General features: G+C 53.8%; 1 long non-coding RNA gene across 2 annotated transcripts; it reads right to left on the minus strand.

The window, feature by feature from the left end:
• Positions 1-369: 369 nt before the first annotated feature.
• LOC123652212 lies at positions 370-8,434 on the minus strand. 2 transcript variants are annotated; one of them, XR_006741409.1, is made up of 4 exons: positions 7,915-8,434; positions 7,621-7,723; positions 1,320-1,484; positions 370-483 (listed from the first exon to the last, which is right to left on the minus strand). It is a non-coding gene; the product is annotated as an uncharacterized LOC123652212 (long non-coding RNA). The 2 variants fall into 2 exon arrangements; XR_006741408.1 differs by lacking the exons at positions 370-483; positions 1,320-1,484 and adding exons at positions 4,752-5,422; positions 6,446-6,690.
• Positions 8,435-12,907: the final 4,473 nt, after the last annotated feature.

Below are 12,907 nucleotides of genomic sequence, written 5' to 3' on the forward strand. Positions count from 1 at the left end.
TCCAGAGAAGAGACCTTTCGCGAGACACCCACCTTTGCCTGCTAGGCGTCTGTAGCTGTGGGGGGAAGCCAGACACCCCGCAGACAATTAGCATTGCACGTGGGGCACTCTGGGAGGGAAAGCCAAGGGTACCGCTTTGCGAGCTTCCTGGGGGTTCCTGAGTGGATGGTGCCTGGGCTGCATCCTGAGAGGTGAGCTGTCACAGAGGGCGGAGGGTGGAGTGCTGTTCCGGATGGAGGGAACAGCATTGCAAAGTCTCAGAGCTAAGAGCTGGACCATCATGTGCAGCGGGCAGGGGCGAGAGAAGAGGCTGGAGGGGCTGCAGAGGCTGGTCATGTGTGGCCTGGAGAGATTTCCACCTGCATCTGTGTTTCTGTGAGCAGGGTTGCATGGGAGGCAAATGAAGTTGTTTCTTTAAGTCTTTTTGTTTTGGATCCTTCTTGATCTTCTGTGTGTGGCAGGCGAATGGGTGTGTGTTTTTTTCTGTTTAGAAACAAAAGCCCACAACCCGTCAGAATAAAAAGAAGAAGCAGCGTCTTAGAAATACCAGCATCAGGGAAAAATGAGCTTGCCCTCGATATTTTCTGTCACTGAATTTTCTATGGTTGCATTATGTAGACATCAAAGATTCTCAAATTTTAGTCTGTACGTAGACAACTCAGGAAACTTATTAAAAATGTGGGTGTCTTGGATACACTCTGCTCTGGAGATTCGGATTTAGTGGGGCTCAGGGGTAAATCAGATGTGATCATGCTTTGAAAAAGGTTCCTAGAGCCCATTTCTCCCTTGCAATTCAAGAAGCAGCCACCAGATGGCAGGAATGCTTTGCGGTAAATCAAAGCAACGTGTCCTAGGGACAGGCTGCTGCAGACAGTTCTTTATGGCAACAATGTATAGAAAATGGATAGCGATTTTAGATCATTTCTAACAGTAGTAGTCATGCGGTCTAAAATGCCAGAGATTAATTTCAAGTTCAAATGTACCTTTCAAATATTAGAGCTGGACTTTCCAATCCGTGGCCACTGGCCATATGTGGCTTTTGAGCACTCAAAATGCACTTAGTCTGAATTGAAATGTGCTGAGTAGGTAATACACACACTGAATTTCAAAGGGAAAAAAAAGTAAAAGTTTTATTCATAATGTTTATCCCAATTACATGCTGAAATTAAAATATCCCGAGTTAAAATAAAATGTTGTTATTAAAATGAACTTTCCCTATTCCTTTCACTTTTTAAAGGTGAATAATAGACAATGGCAAACCTACATACACAGCACACACTCTGTTTCTATTGGGCAGCACTGCATTAGAAATCACCTACCCTAATTTCTTCATTGTGAAAGGGAGGGATTTGAAAAAGTCTGAAGTCTGATGGAAAGGGGCCAGAGTTGGAGTGGAAAGACCTCCATTGAAGTCCCAGTCCAAACACTCTCAGCATATGCCTTTGGGCGAGTTGTGTACCTTCCCTTCCCCTCCATTTCATCATCTGTGAAGAAAAAAGGCGTAATTACAGCGGCCCTGCTTACTTAAAAGAGTTACTTAAAAGATCACGTGAGATAAGGTGGCTGGAGGAGCTTGTGTAAACTCCGAAGCATCACAAAGAGGTCAAATTGCTATTGTTGTGGTTACTGATAACCACTGGAACCCAGGTCACTGGGGCTCACAATTCATTAACGCCCTCCATGCGGGAAGGTCACCGAATGGGCACTTCCAGACTCCGAGGAGGCGGCAGCCCGGGGAAGGAGTCACTACGCACACGAGTGAAATGTGAAATGACAATCCGTGGCTGGGATAGTGATTGAAGCAATGGAAACCTCGTCACGAGGCATTAGCTGGCTAATAGTGAGAGCCACGTCTTTTTATTTTCTAAAATATGTATTAACGGTGCCGGGACAGCAGGATTGGAAGGTTGGACTGGGGAAAGAGAAAGTAACAAACACAAATAACACGCTGTCTCTACGTGCAAGAGGTTTTCTCCCCTCAGGGGAGAGAAGCAGACACAAAAGGTATGCAAGCATAAAGGCTGAGCATGGAAGCTGGCAGCCTCAGAACCTCTAAGGGAAGCATGGGTGGTAGGAATGAGTGACCTGGGCTGCCATTTCCCAACCGACTCTCTCTTCCTTCTTCTTCCTTCACAGAACCGTGACTTTTTTAGGGATCAGCAATTGGCCCACCTTAAAAAAAAATGCTACATTTCCTAGCCTCATTTGAAGCTAGGGATGGCTGCATAATTCAGTTCTGGACAATGACATGTGAGCAGAAGCTGGATTGGGCTTCCATGAAAGCACCTTAAAAGCCAGGGGCGAAGGGAGGGGGCATTCAGTCAGTCTGCATACAAAAAACTCTTGGCCCTCTCCCTTGCTGGGGCTGTGAGCATGATGGTGGTGATTCCAGAAGCCATTTTGTGGTCACGAGTTTAAAAATCACCCCCTATAAAAGCAAAGGAGTGTGATAGAATGAGCTTGGGACCTGGGCAGCATCGTGGAGATAAAAATGATACCCTGTTTTGTTTAGGCCACTGTTATTCGGGTGTCTGTTCTGTGCAGCCAACCCAATTCCTGAATGACACTGATCATATTAGTGCCTACGCCAAGGCTCTTGAGTTCCATGTGCCTGGGGTAGGGAGCACACTAGAACATGTATTGGGGCCTGGGGCCAGGACACATGAGATGGATAGGATAGGATAGAATAGGGCCACTCTTAAACTCTGTGCCAGCAGGCTGGGTGCTGGTAAAGTGTTCTCCCCCATCTTCAGACAGTCATAGCTCCAAGATTTCCAAAGAACTAGGAAACAGGAATACCACAAGGAGCAACGTTTAAGAGAAGAGGATATTTGGTGCTGACTGGCTCCAGCCCACCCTACTTCACATCTCCTCTGCATGTAGATCTCAGTGATGGAAAAGGGAAATTCAGTGGTGAAAGAGTGTTTGAACCGACCTGTTTTTTAAAAATTGTGGTAAAAACACACAGCATAGCAATGACCATCTTCACCATCGGAACTGCTTTCTTTTTACCATCGCCATTTCTATCATGTGGTTTCCACCTTAGAGGCGGGGCCATCAGCCCTTGTCACGGGGGAGGGTCCTGGAGGGCTGCCATCATGGGGGCTCTAGGCTCCCTCCCTTGACCTCCTGATGGAGATGACACTATGGAAATCCAGGGTTTGTGGAGACAGAGGGGTTGTTAACTGGTCCTCCTTTAGCACATCCAGGGTCAGGTTTGGTGGGTTAGATGACCGTTTACCACTCACTCCCTAGAGCAGGGAGTTTGGTAACCATGAGGAGGAAGGGGAGGGCCGCTCTCTCCAGTCCTGGGGATGAGAGGTGTGTGCTCTGATTTTCTCCACCCGGGCCCACGTGCTGGTCTGGCTGAGGGGATACCGAGGGATTAGAGGAAGTCACCTGGAAGTCTGCCTCTGCACTAACTTGGGTGGCCACATCCATGTGGAGGCACAGTAGGGGTAGGCAGAGTGGGCCTGGGTCACCTTCTCCAGCTGCCCTGGGAATGGGCTCTAGAAATGTCCTCATGAGCCCAGGGGAGCCTGGAAATTAGCTGAGGGTGTGACTGGGAGATTTACCAGAAGGGCTGCAGAAAGAGGGTGAGGGCACCCTGTAGCTGAGGGTCCCAGGGCAGACCACCTGTGCTGGGCAGCAGATGCGAGGCACAGTGGGACCTGAGGGGACCACAGGAAGGTGAGGACTCCGCCCAAGACACAGGAGGCAGAGCCGAACTCCCTGGCCACGGACTTCAGGCAAGTGGACAAGAGACAAGTCTTTGGCGGATCTGGAGGAAGACAGGGCCCTGTGTCAGTCAGCTTTTGCTAGGTAAGGCTGCAGTAACAAAAGGCCCCCCGCATCTCTACCTCTGAAAATATAGCCATCGTTCCTCATTCATGTTCCGTGTTGGTCACCGTGGCCAGCTGGGTTCTGCCCCACAGATCTTCTCATTCTGGGACCCTGACTGAAGGTGAAGCCAAGTGTAGGCCATGCCCTACTCAGGGCAAGGAAACACACACAAAGAGGGAGAGGGAGAGGGAGAGGGAGAGGGAGAGGGAGAGGGAGAGAGAGCTGGCAGCAGCCAACATTGGCTCTTAACACATCTGCTCTCACATGCCACTGGCCAAGCCCAGTCACACAGTGGCCACATCAATGGGGGAGGGAAGGACACTCCTGCCACAGATGTCACTGTAAGGGACCTGCTATGAGCAGGGATGTATCACCCTCCCTCAGGATGTGGGAGAGGGGTGTGTGTGTGTGTGTGTGTGTGTGCAAGTAAGAATAGAATCTACCATGGGACTATGCCACGTCTCCTCTGACATGAGTTCATATCAGCAGTCCCCCCCTCCCCCCCACCTTCCCTCCGCTCGAGTCCCAGACATCGTGGAGCAGAGCGGTGGGAGCTGAAGCACTGAGCATGTCATTGTAGGGCCCCGTCCTTGCAAGGGCAGGTCTGGCCACAAACTGAGGCTCTGTCTGCGGAGCTGGACTAAACGTGGGACGAGGTGCTGGTGTAGACTGGCTCACCCGGGAGAACAGGGGAGACGCTGCGTGTCTGGGTCACCCGGTGTGAGTGGCTGGCTCCCGGCCACAGCAGAGAAGGTGAGGCCCAGCGGACAGCCCTCGGCTCCCCGTCCCGCCACCCCGTCCCGGGGAGCAGTGGGGGGGGGGGGGGGGCACACGCAGACCTTCACGAGCACTCGGTGCAGGAGGTGTTTTCCCCAAGCTAATGGGGTCAACCTGTGCTTTACCTCAAACCCGTTTTTAAAAGGACTCCCCTGGTGCGATTTCCCCCCTTTCCTTAATTGCCGAATATTTTTATAACATGCTTTGAGCAGAATAAACAGAACCTGGCAAAACAGTTACTAAAGGGCTATAAAACGGTTTCCTCACATTTGCCCTCTTTTATTTCTTCCTCTTTCGGACGGGCTGGGCTGCGTGGGGACTGCGGTGGGCGGACCTCGGCGACTGAGCTGGGAACCCGGGGAGGGGGCATCTGACAGGGTGCCGAGGAGTCCAGCCCAACATCCCCTCAGGCGCATACTTGCTCAGCCACGTTCTGTTAATTTATAGGCTTCAGAGCTCTGGTTCTCAGGTCCCAGGGCTATGGGCTGATTGTACAACAGGTGCAGGTGGCCTCTTTCCCCCGTCACTTCAGGCCCATCACGTCATCCTCCCCCTCCTCCCCGCCTCAGGTGCTTGCCTTCCACCATTAGAACGCCCTGCCTCTGGGCCTAGCGTTGGTGTGGGGGAAGGGTGCAGGAAGGTGCCGGGGGCTGCAGGAAGGTGCCGGGGGCTTCGGAGAAGCAGGAGAGGCTCTCGGAGGTGGGACGGTGGGACTGAGAGGGGCTGGGAGAGAGACCCGGGGTCGGGAAGAGACCAGCTCTGACGACGGCTGCCTTGGGCTCTCGCTGGCCTTGACCACCTCCTGCCGTTGAACAGAAAAGGGTGCAGTCAGAATGGGTGCATGGATGCATCTGTCTGGCTTGTGTGCCTGGGTGGGTGGAGGACAGGAGTAGGAGCACCTGGGGGACAAGCTGGGTCTCCTTCCTCCCGTCTGGGCCCCGGAGGGGGGCGGGAGGGGGGTGGGGAGCAGGGGTCTGAGTGCTCCCACATGGTCCAGCCTCTACAAGGTGTCTGCTGGGAAGGGGTGGTCTGGGAGGAGGCCCTAGTCTGAGGCCCGGGCACCTCTGTGGGGGGTGAGGGGGGCAGAGAGGAGAAGGAGCTCTTTCTCGTTCTCAGCCGGCCTCACGCTCAGACCCTCAGGGTGCCGAACGGAAAGGAAAGTGTCCGGGGCCTGAACACACCACTCTGGCCACCTTTGGTGTGATGGTGTGATGGATCACGAGGGTTTTTTTTTTATTGTTTTTTTTAATATGTTTTATTGATTTTTTACAGAGAGGAAGAGAGAGGGATAGAGAGTTAGAAACATCGATGAGAGAGAAACATCGATCAGCTGCCTCTTGCACACCCCATACTGGGGATGTGCCTGCAACCAAGGTACATGCCCTTGACTGGAATCGAACCTGGGACCCTTCAGTCCGCAGGCCAAATGGGTTTTGGCTATCACTCAGGTTTGATCAAGGTAAGCACGCACACTCCCTGCTGGATCGTCCCCCTGAGCCCTGGGTGGGCGACACACTCATTTACTCTGAGGACCCGCGACTAGTAATGGCTGGAGGTGTCTCCTTGCCCAGAAGGCTCTGCCTGTAACGAGGAGAAAAAGCCCACGAGGAGCTGGATCGCTGGTGGAAGGGAAGAGAGAAAGAGAGAGAGAGAGAGAGAAAGAGAGAGAGAGAGAGAGAGAGAGAGAGAGAGAGAGAGAGAGAGAGAGAGAGAGAATTGGAAGCAGCGAGCCTTTCTGCTCACTCCCACTCCCATCACGAAGGTACTGGCCGGCCCCTGTCGGTGGAATATGTTGGAACTGGCAGAGCTGTTTCCCACAGGATACCTGATGGAGCCTCCCCTCCTCCGAGAGAGAGAGGCAGGCAGGGAAAGGCCGAGTCTCCCCGCTGGCAAATACAGCAACCGAGGCCCCGAGAGATCCAGGCTGTGCCCACGGCCACACAGTCCGATGGTGGCCGAGCTGGGACAGGGAGTGGATTCTTTGCTCTCTAAGCCAGTGTCTTTCCGTGATGCTGGACACCCAGACGCAGCCTGAGCACAGGAGGGAGGACAAGGCACAGCCAAGAGGCCCTGGGGGTGGCGGGGAAGGTAGGAGACCTGGAATAGCAGGACCTGCCTTAGGGGCTGAACGTCATCCCTCTCTGTAAGTTAGCTGACACCTCAGAGCCTCAGTTTCCCCACCGGCAAAGTGGGGACAATACCCCTTTCCGCCCACGTAGCAGGGTCATTGTGAGGCTGAAAGCTGAGATAATGTGGCCGAAGAATAGCTGCCCATGGCAAAGGCTGCCCACACGCCTGATTCCAGGAAGTGAGGGCTGGACTCTCTTCCCACTATTTACACCCTTCCTTTGGGGAGGCAGCCGGCTCCGAAATAGCCTTCACTTCTGTCCGCCCCCTTTCCCCCCGGGATCGGGGCCGACTGTTTTCTTCTTGAAAAACAAAAAAATCAAAGCCACTGCAGAAAAACCAAAAGCTCATTTCTGCTTCCCCTCGCCTGCCCTCTGCTCTCCAGAGAGTCCTCACCGCCCGGCAAGAGCCACCAGGGGAGACCTGGACAGCCTCCGTCATCTGTCCGGAGGCCAACGCTGCTTCCGCCCTGAGGTGTGGGACCCTGGGCTTCCTTGAGAGAGGGCCAGGGAGGAGAGGCCCCCCCCCCCCCCCCCATTTCAGACCAGGCTGCCTGGGAGCACCAGCAACCCTCCTCCCCCTCCCCCCAGGATCCGCCCAGAGCAGTGGTCGGCAAACTCATTAGTCAGCAGAGCCAAACATCAACAGTACAACGACTGAAATTTCTCTTGAGAGCCACATTTTAAAAACTTAACCTTCTTCTAATGCCACTTCTTCAAAACAGACACGCCTGGGGCCGAGGTATTTTGTGGAAGAGCCACACTCAAGGTGCCAAAGAGCCGTGTGTGGATTGCAAGCCACAGTTTGCCGACCACGGGCCCAGAGCCGTGCATCTGTCCTCTCCCCCAGACGTACGCATCCCTTCCCGCTGACCCCTTCCCGGCCATCCGCAGAGTGGAGTTCAGAGTCCCCGGGAGCCTCCTTTCCCTCTAATGAGCCGCAGATGAGTTTCCAGGGCGTGTTTGCTCATCTTTGCCTAGAAAGAGACAGAGACCGGCTCCGGAGGGGACACAAAACCGCGGCCCACGTGTCATGTGGCACCGCCGGGTCTGGTCCCCCCCCCCCCGCCCCAGGGTGGTGTCTGCCCACCCGTCTCCCCACGCCCCGCCAGGACCTTCCCTTGCGATAGTTAGGGGGCCCCCCGCTGCTTCATCCGTGTCTCCTCACATGTGTCTGAGAGCTCAGAACTTGGCAACGACAGCCGGAGGGATGCACGGAGCTCACAGCACAGACCAGCCGCCTGTGGTTTCAGACCGGGAGGCCCGGGCCTGCCCGCAGCCACCGCAGACAATGGAAGGTATGCGTCTGGCGTTCATGACCCGCAGGGCCAGAGGAGGAGGGCGCCTGTCCGCCACGCTCCGGCCCCGGTTTCTGACAGGGTCCAGGTTCTGCCCTTTCCTCCGACCTTGCCCTGGTTCCAACCACTGGCCCACGTGGTTCCAGGCCAGCGGCTCCCTTTCATCGCAGGGCTGGCGGCCCAGGAAGGCCCTGACTTCCCCGGGTGAGGGTGAGGGCACTGGGCTCAGCAGGCATGTTTTCGTAGCTCTGTTTCTCCGCTGTGTGCTGGACCACAGGCTGGTCTGGGGACCAGGAGCCCAGTGGGCGGGGCGCTTGGCCAGGGCATTCTCGGCGAAAGGAGCCGGCTGTGCCAAGAGCCTTCCCTCTGCCACCAATGCGGCAGTAGGGGTAGTTACACGGGCGGCCTCGGATTCTGATAGGAAAGGCCAACTTCTGAATAGTATAGCGAAGCGTATTCCCTCTATTTTATACTAAAACCATTTTCTAAACTAACTGCTGTCTGTGGACCACCCGCTCTCTGTGCACACACGCCTGTGTGTTCCTGTAAGGTACTCATCCCACAGGCCAGGTACGCGAGGGAACTGGAGGCCACAGACATCTCTCTTAGCGTGTGTTATAGGGCCAGGCGAAGGGTCCTCGGGGAGCACCATGTAGGTAGGGGTTTCGTGAGAGAGGCTTGGGAATTCATTAGGGCAGTGGTGGGCAAACTCATGGGTCCACACAGCCAAATACCAACAGGACAACAATTGACATGTCTTTGGAGAGCCAAATTTTTTTTTAACGTAAGCTTCTTCTAATGCCACTTCTTCAAAACAGGCTCTCCCAGGCCATGGTATTTTGTGGAAGAGCCACATTTCAAGGGGCCAAAGAGCCGCATGTGGCTTGCGAGCCACAGTTTGCCAACCACTGCATGAGGGGATAGGGAAGAGCAGCTGGCACACCCATCCCCTTCCTGGCGCGGGCCGGGGAGAACCCAGGACTTCATCCCATTCAGTTCATCTGGTCAGTATGTACTGAGCCCCTGCCGCAGCCCGGACGCTCTTCCAGGCGCTGGGAACGATGCCACAGTGAACAGAACAGGCGGGAAGCACTGCCCTCGCGGGACTGGGTTTCCGGTGCTGTGGTCCTCACCTCAGCATGACGGTTGGCTGTCTGGCTCAGATGGTGTCCTTTTCTCCCCCATCCTCTTCTCCACGCTCAGGACTTCGTGTCCTGCTCATTAGTGATCAGACCCACGGCTCAGCCCTGGCTCAGGTGGCCACCACCCCAGCAGCTCCCAGGTGTATGTTGACATCTCTCAGGGCATCCCTCAGCCTGTATGAAGGAGAGACCTTTGGACCTGAGGTCCCTCAGCATCCCTGCCTACCCGCCTCTCAGATTTCTTCTCATCCCTTTCAGAGGCAGTGACTGCCTGAGGAGGACCCAGCAACAAAGACAAAGCCTTGGGAGCAGCCAGGGAAGGAGGAAGTGCCCATGATTGCAAAGGGCCTGGAGGGGGCTTCTGAGACGCGGCTCACGTTTGTTTATGGTTTGTCGAGTATAAGACACTTTATGAAATTAATTAAACTTTACCTTTTTTGTTGTTTTGTTAATCCTCACCTGAGGATATTTTTCCATTGAATTTTAGAGAGAGTGCAAGGGAGGTGGGGGGGGGGAGAGGGGGAGAAGAGAGAGAGAAACATCCATGTGAGAGGGACACATTGGTTGGTGGCCTTCCACACGTGCCCCAAGCAAGGTCAGGATGGAGCTTGCAACCGAGGGACATGCCCCTGACCAGAATCAAACAGGGACCCTTCAGTTCACAGGCTGATGCTCTGTCCACTGAGCCAAACTAGATAGGGCTAAATATATATATATAAATATTTAACTTAAAAGAGAGAATGAACCCAGCCAGCTTGGCTCAGTGGCTAAACATCAATCTATGAACCAGAAAGTCACAGTTCAATGCCCAGTTAGGGCACACACCCGGATTGCAGGCTTGATCCCTGGTGTGGGGCATGCAGGAGGCAGTCAATCAATGATTCACCCTCATCATTGATGTTTCTATCTCTCTCTTCTCTCTAAAGTCAATAAAAACATTAAAAGAGAGAGAGAGAGAGAATGAATGGAGATAGCAAGTATAGATAAGTCTTTCCAGAAAGTTTGCTCTAAGGAAAAAATGAGAAGGAATGGTTAAGAGTGGATTCTTTTTCTCATTTCAATTAAAAAAATAATTAGGACTTATTTGAAAATTTCTAACAAAGAGGGGAGAATTGGTGATGCTGGGGGGAGAGGCAAGAACTGCTGTGGTGGCATTTGAAGGATGAAGGAGTGAGGTGCAGCACAGGAATGGGGACCGGTCCCAGGGGCCAGGGGCCAGGAGAGCAGACAGGATGTGAGGTGTGGAGGGGCTCAGACAGGCACCCTTTTCCCTCTTGCTCGCGCCTCCTTTGGGGTTCCTGCACCCACACCTTCTCATTCCTAATTTATTTCAAGGGTTAAATGGATTTCCTGTTTCCTGAAAGGTAGACAGGAACTCGAAGGCGGGAGCTGGTGGCCAGGCCTGTGCCCTTTGGGTGAGGCATGGAGGAGCTTACGGCTGGGCAGGAGGTGGAGGTCCCGGCCTGAAATGGACTTTGGGGGGTTTTCTGTGGATTTTTGCCATCAGACGATACTCCTGTCCTGATTGGCTGGTTCTGGGATGGTCACCCAGCACTGGCTTCTGCTCCTCTGCCCATCCCTGACCCACTTCTGGGGGCACTGTCCACTGAGCAGCCACCCGAGTCTCTCCTAGGACCCCGAGGCTCTCCCTGCGAGCAGGGGGAGGGAAGCTTGGCTTCAGGAAGGGTAGGAAACCAGCTTTTAAAAAGCACATTCCTTGGCAGGTTAAAAAACACTTTTTTTTTTTAAAGTGTAAAGACTTAACCTTTGCTAGGAAATGGCTGCGGTGTTTTCTTTAAATGAAAAGAGACCATTGTGAGTCGAACTTTGGAAAATACGCAACATCCTGGTGCTGTTCTCCAGGGCAGTCTCGGGCCTTTCCTCCACGTGGCGGCTCCCTGCACAGTGGAAGGGATGGCACCAGGAGACGGGTGCCCAGAGGGGCCATGGAAAGGCGGAGCCCCTCCCCAGCCGGGGACCTTGGGCAGAAGGGGCCTCCAGTCGGGACCAGCTCCATAATTTGTGGGACCCAGTGCAAAATGAAAACACAGCGCCACCCTCCCCACCCCCCCTACGCCAGTACAAAAACTATTAAGACGTTGTCCAGCCAGTATGGCTCACTGAGCGCTGACCTAATGAACCCAGAGGTCATGGTTCGATTCCCGATCAGGACACATGCTCGGGTTGTGGGCTTGATCCCCAGTGTGGGGTGTGCAGAAGGCAGCCGATCAACAATTCTCCCTCATTGGTATCTCTCTCTCTCTCTCTCTCTCTCTCTCTCTCTCTCTCTCTCTCTCTCTCTCTCTCTCTCTCTCTCTCCCTCTCTCTTCTGCTCTGAAATCAATAAAAAAAATATTTAAAATCACACATACAAAAATGATTAAGACTTTCAAGATGGTGAGAGCAGAGCATTTAACCGAGTGTGGGCCCTCCTGAGTGAGGGACCCTGTGTGACCACACGGGGCATAGGCCTGGCCTCCACTTGACTCTGGCAGATCCTTCCCATTCTGCAGGCCGACTGGGGGTTTTCGTTGAAACTTCTCCCTTAGGTGGTACCTCCAAGGGCTGGACACGGACCCCAGATGCAGGGCCGCACTCAGGGCTTCCTTCTGGGGGTCCCACTCCCCCCGCCCCGGCTCCCACACCCCACATCTGGCAACCATTTCCCAACCTGGCTCTTCGCTCAGGTTTCTTTCCCGTCACATTTCAGAGACCGTGCTCCTCGGTCAGGAAAACATTCTGGGCTTCATCTGAGCTTGCTTGTAACCTGGGGCCTGTGCAACCAGGGAACACGGAGCAGCTGCGCGCCCTGCGAGGCTCCCTGACGCTCTGTGAGCTGTTTACAAGCCTCCTCGCAGGGCCTACTGTAAATAGGAAAGTACAAACACGTGCCGCCTTCACAGCAAATTAGAACCATCCGCCACGCTCCCTGGATCTTCACACACAGCGGCCTCTGTTCAGGCAGCATGTATTACCTCGGCCGGGACTCTGCATTCGTTCCCTTTCCGGGCCCGGGAGGCCCACCCTGTTCTCAAGGTCAGCCTGACCTCACTAGCCCAGACCCTCTCCACACCTGCACTGTCCAATACGGCAGGCGCTGGCCACAGATGACCCGTGAGCACTTGAACTGTGTGGAGCCTGAAATGAGTGTGTTGCTCATGTAGAGCACACGCCAGGTTTAGACCACCACCACCACCAACAACAACAACAAAAGAAGATTCTGTATCTCAATAATTTCTCCATTGATTACCTGTCAAAATGATAACACAGCCATGTGGCCCATGATGACGTTTTGGCTAATGCAGGACCGCCCATTCGACAGCGGTCCTGTCAGATTATGATGGAGCTGAGAAATGCCTATCACCCAGTGATGTAGTTTGGGGTAGCCTTGTGACACAAAGCATGACTCCCATGTTTGTGGTGATGCTGGCAAACAGTGTTTATAATGTCTGCAGTTGTGGCTTGTCCTAGGCCTTCGCATTCTCTTGCCACTCACTCACTGACTCACCCAGAGCAACTTCCCACCCTGCAGGCTCCGTGCATGGTGTGTGCCCTGTTCCGGCGTACCGTTATTTATCTTTTATATGGGGTTTTTATGCGCCTTCTTAATGTTTAGATACACAAATACTTACCATTGTGTTGCAATTGCTTTACAGTCACGTGCTGTACAGGCTTGTAGCCTAGGAGCCATAGGCGATCCCAGTGGTTGGCAAACTGCGGC

This window comes from Pipistrellus kuhlii, unplaced genomic scaffold, assembly GCF_014108245.1.
Source record: "Pipistrellus kuhlii isolate mPipKuh1 unplaced genomic scaffold, mPipKuh1.p scaffold_m20_p_13, whole genome shotgun sequence".
In the NCBI taxonomy this organism is placed as follows: domain Eukaryota; kingdom Metazoa; phylum Chordata; class Mammalia; order Chiroptera; family Vespertilionidae; genus Pipistrellus; species Pipistrellus kuhlii.